Source organism: Rhynchophorus ferrugineus, unplaced genomic scaffold (assembly GCF_030347505.1).
Source record: "Rhynchophorus ferrugineus isolate W39M unplaced genomic scaffold, kcgeb_rfMv2 rfM2, whole genome shotgun sequence".
In the NCBI taxonomy this organism is placed as follows: Eukaryota; Metazoa; Arthropoda; class Insecta; order Coleoptera; family Curculionidae; genus Rhynchophorus; species Rhynchophorus ferrugineus.
In genome coordinates this window covers 29,311,116-29,317,122 of record NW_027472581.1, presented here as the reverse complement: position 1 = coordinate 29,317,122, position 6,007 = coordinate 29,311,116, and positions in this window count along the sequence as shown.

The following is a 6,007-nucleotide window of genomic DNA, read 5'->3' as shown; positions in this document are numbered from 1 at the left end:
ACAACATAATATCTTTCATATTTATAATATTAATATTGTTATTCGCAAATATATAGAAGATAACCTACAGGTCATCACTCACATATGTTTGTTTCGATATTTAGTTATAGTAGAAAGTAGTAATCTGGCAATGTCTCTCTATTTTAATGTTTGTTTTCCACTGTCTTGTAACATGTGGTCGAGCGTCGTCATGCTGAAGAATAACAGTCTTGTATCTTTGCTCGTATTCTGGCCGTTTCGCAAAATGCTCAGCTCAGACAAATCGGTTATAGTCGATGGCGATCCCCATTGATGATTACATCGAACAATGCTTTCAGATCCTCTTTTTCAATTTTTATACCAGTCCAGAACACTTTAATTTCGGCGTGAAAATGATCACCTTTAAAACGTCGAAATAAGTATTTACACGTTAAAAACGATGGAGCATGGTTACCATTAGCTTCACTCAGTTATCGATAACCTTCAACCGCCTTTTTCTTCAAATTGAAGTGACACAATAAAACTTCCCGCAAATAAGATTCACTCAGTACAAACACGGACATTTTCAACGCATTGAAAAACATTTTTGCTCTCACATCGTTTAAAAATTATGTCTCGTTTAAGATCTCGCGTTTTTAAATGCTTTGTCAATAAAACATCTACATTTTCAAAAAAAAAAATTAAAAATTCTCTTAAGGTTCTCTTAAAATTCTTCTTAAATGGCTAAACTTTGGAAATATGAGAAATTACCAATTTGTAAAATTTCTAGATAAATGTATGGATTTTCCAAATTTAAACCTACCGAAAACAACAAGCGGTTGTATTTAAGAATTAGGTTGAACAGCATCTATTGTTTGTATGAAATACCAGATTGAATAACATATCTAGTATTGAAAAATTGTTTGTTAAATTATTTAACTGAAAATCTGGAGGCGTTGGAAAAATGTGATTAAGATTCTTTTAAATAGAAAACTAAATGAAAGATTCTTTAGTATAATTTACAAGGTCTTCTAAATTCCCTTACTTTTCAGCTTCCTTTTTTATATACCACATGTTTATTGATAATATTATACATTGTCATCGAATACGATTTTCTCATGTTTTATTTTGTGTTATTATTAGTTTTGTGAAGCATTTGCCGGATATCTTGTACTCGCATACGTATATTGACTTCTAAAGTCAATTTCAGTATTCAATTTTTTCTCCACATAAAACTGATTATTATCTGATATAAGAGAATATTTTTTTGAGACATCGTGACATTTTGATCTTCTTGTTAGGGACATATCTCGTTGAACAGAAGGTGACCAACTTAGGAGCCATCCGAAAATATACCTAGTTTTACTTAACATGTTCGCTGACACGACTATAACAGTTGTTACTTGGCAAGTGCTCAATCTATACACAAACATGAACTAAAAGAACTTGCTTATTTCACCTTTTAAATAATAATAAATAAATATGAACACGCAAGTCAAGCGGCTGATAATGTGCAAAGCTTCATTTCATAATAAATAATGGAATTAGGAATAATATAATAACGATAATAATAAATAATAATTATTAATGAATAACAGTAATAATACACCTATTATTTATGTACGACTTTAAAATAATTTTGTGCAACTTTTATCGTCATTAAATGGATTTGATTTTCAAAAATCAGCTAAGGAAGAGTTAGAAACATTTACAAACGAACAAAGCGAAATACTTGTGAAATGTAAATGTAAAAATAAATGTACAAAAAGTTTAGACAATTAAGTAACCACTACCAATTAAAATAGTGTCTTTGTCTTCGGTGCGAATATCGCCACTTTTAAAACTCAGTATTCACATATTGAAATCGCCTTTAATGTCCTTCAGTCGTCCTTTTCAGCCGATTCACTCGATACATATTCAGACATTTCAACGCACTGAAACAATTTTTTGTTTACATGTTGACAAAATTACACATACTGAAAAGTTAAATCTGTCAATGAGGTTTCAATATGAGATTGGTTACAAATAAATTCAACGCGATTTAATACACTGTAAAACCATCAGGTGTAAATCATTTAAAATTAATTTATAGGCCTGATATAAAGTCAGTAAATTGAACAACGAATTATTTCACTAGCCAAGTTATTTGCTATATTTAACTCCTTTTGACTACTATCTCTTCTAATACATATTGTTTTTCCTTCTAATACATATTCCTTTTCCGTTTACCCGAAATATTAGAAAAGAAACATCGATCGTGTTTGACCTCACCAACATTAAAAAAACACCGAAAAACCCTTTGTCACCATAGTTATATATAAAGCTAAATCGTTACTGGTTTTTAAATCGTATTACTTCACACAACCAAGTGCAATGAAGAGGCTATTAGACAAATTGCTTCTTTTATTGATCGGCAGTTTGCCGCAATGCTAATATCAGAGAAAACCTGAAAAATGTAAGCAAGGCTGCTTTTATTTTCTAATTTACAATCCACTACAATTTCTTTATAGATTGTTCAAATATTTCAACGAGTGTTCTCTATATTACAACCGTGGTAGATGGTACTTTTACTATAAGCAATTAGTTCCCACAAATGGTCAGTTCAAAAATAATAGATTACCATGTATATATTACGCTGATGATGAAAGCCGAGATCGGACCACTATAACCTTCAGTGGTCTTCAGTCGTTCAATACAAAAGCCGTTCAGATTACTTTTTAAGCACTAACCATGTCATATGGAAAGCTCTAGAAATATCGCAGGCAACTGCCTCTATGGTGTAGTGCCTAGAGCGTTTAGCTTACCCGCGGAGTTTGCAGGTTCGATTCCCGAAAGGGGCAACGACCTTTTGTTGTTGTTCTAGTTTGGTTAGAACATTTATCAAATCACATAGGCTAAGTAGAAGATCCCGGGGCCTGAAACGCTCCTTATTTTCAATCATTGTTTCTTTATTCCTAGTTTTCCTAATACGACTACCCATTATATAATACTTAATAAATAATTGCCTAATTTATTGAGTAAAAAGTGTTTTAACAAAAAAATTAAAGTGACTTCAAGAAATAAATGAGTAACTCACTAAATAGCAAAAGATAATCAAACACAAATTTTTAACAAGAATAAAAAACGTTTTACAATAAAATATATACATAATAATCATTGTAATAACTAAATAAAAATAAACAAAACCCTTATTTAACCTATCCACTACACAAAATTTATATTCTACTATATACATACAATTTAGCTTAATACCTACCTAAACCTATTTATCTAATTACAATATTATTTTAATTATTACTAACTGATCACTTTGAAGGCGGTACTGAGCCCAAATAATAAAAAATATACACAAAATTAAATTAGGAACAAAACAAGTCTAATATGCTTTTAATAAAAAGTGAATTACTAGGAGTAACAAAAAGCAGCTTTCAGGAGTACAAACCAAACCAAAATTATTTATATTCAAATATTATAATATATATATATATATATATATATATATATATATATTATAATATTATATATTATAATCTATTATATTATAATTAGCATATATACGTAAATATCGTAATAGCAACTGAATGGGTATTTTTAACAATACGTCATGCAATTAGTTATTAAGAATATTTATATTAATTTCCAGGGATCCACTTCAAGTTGTGCGTATCAATACTAGTACTCTGGAGAATCCCATTAAAGGTTACATTGATATAATCTGCACACTACTACGACTATTTCAAGCAAACTACTCACTGCTGCGGGTTGGGGAAGAACCACTTTTGCAGGTAAATAAACCGTCGCACCTGATAGGAATGTTGATTTGGACAAGATAAAATAAATTGCATTCTTTACAATTCCCTTGTATATTCATTTGCATTTTATTTTATATTCAAATTTGTTATTACTAGTCATCGTTGTTTTTTTTAATCTCGTTCTATTTTGCATATATTTTCGATAAAAACTTTAACTCCACTTTTTTTTAATTCGTTTTATCGCATCCGTTCGAAAATACATTGAATTCATTGCACTTTTCGTCTAAATCATACTGCAAATATCTTAATTAGTAAAAACATATATCAATCATATTTTCGATTTACAAATTTGCACTATTGTATTAAGTGCTTGTACGTATTTTAATCAACAATATCTGCCGGTGAAAATGAAAAGTATAGATGTAAAGAACTGTTCAATAATCTAACTACTAAATTCGATTGTATTGATAATTTTTTACATAAAATATAACTTATTAATATTTCATATTATTAAGTTATTTAGTATATACATTAACTCAATTTCATTGCAATTGAACGTTCCAGTTTTATGCCTTTTGTCATTTGACTTAAACAAATCTACCGTCCAAATCCATTTTGATGTCAATGACAAAGCAAAGAATGGAGGCACAAAAAACTTGAAAACAATGAAAGGCAAGACTTATTATTGGACTTGTTATTAGGCTCAGACTCTCAAATAACTTTTAGAGAATATAGTCGATAAATCAATTATTTCAAGACAATAATTTTATGGTCATTCAGGGTCATAAAATATTGCTGTGCATATGGTGAGATTAACAAGATGTAGCTGATACTATTTATGCAGATGTCTACTAGTATCGAATGAGCAACTTAAAGGATGTGGTGTTGCAAAAAACCATGAAGGGAAATAACAGATATTGAAATAGTGCATTGCTACATTGTTTTCTCCATGAGGCATCGTCATATTGCCAGAAAAATGGGAAAAGTTGTAGAAAGTGATGGAAATTATTTTGAATAATATATATTGCACCAATCTCAACTTCTTAGGAAACCGGATACGAATTTGGTGAGATTTTTCTCGACAGAATTTACACAAAATTCTTAATAATCTTTTTAATGTATCTAAACATGAACTGTTTCGATAACTTTATCTCTTAAACAAGAATAAATTGTTCCTCTGTACCATGTTTTCAAAATTTCGAATTTATCAGAAATCTTAAAATCTAAATTGAACTCTTGGATCTTTATATTAGTGACTGAAACAGATGTTTGAGAAAAATTAATTAGGCAAAAAAATTCTGCTCTTGCGGACCATAATCAGAATTGGAGAGAGCAGACAACTATAGTTATTTATGTATTGTGTTAATCCGTATAGGTGTGAAATTTTCGTCACACAAATCAACTAAAGAGTTAATCAAATAAGTATTAATAGAGCAACAGTTCGAAATTAACACATTTTTGTTTTGCATAGTTTTTAATGTTATATTAAATGTTTATGCTTAAGTTAAGAACCTTTACACGAAACCTGAAAATGGCAATATGCCACGAATGGAAATATGCCAGTGATTCCATTCTACGGAAATGTTAAGAAGCTATCAAGAGTAATTGACCATGAGACACAACTATGCGCTGGAAGAACTAACAAACAACTAATCAAAGACACATGTGAGTTAAGCTTACCTTAATTTTAGTTTCATTTTGAATATAAAATATTATGTAAAACATAAAAAATGTTTATTTTATCTTGTAACTTTTTATATTTAACATGAATAATTTGAACGATGGTTTTTAAGATAAATTGACTGGCATATGCCTATACTGAATATAAAATATATGTATATATGTATATTATAACATATATGTTCCAGAACTATTCCTTATCAGCGGATATAAACCGCCACAAAGTACTATAATATTATCTCCATAAGTGTATCATATAGAGAAAAAAAAACAATTTAGTAAAACGGAGTAGACATATTTTCAATGAACATAATTTAAAAATGTAATGTCCTAAACTGCGGATCTTCGAACTAGTGAGAACACAGTTACTGCTATACCCCGATAACAGTGACGTCCTCTCAGTGCACTCTGACCCAAAAACTGCTTCATCCCAACTCTAGTGCCATCTGAGTAAAATCGAGAATTTGTTTAACCAATGAATAACAAAGCCAAACCAAACCAAATCTACACATATACTTACACTCTGAAAATACCTATCCCTCAGTAAAATTATACAAAGAAAACCTTCCACAAGAGTCTCCGTCCTCCGTATTTTGAATTTTTTAACAGATCACCAC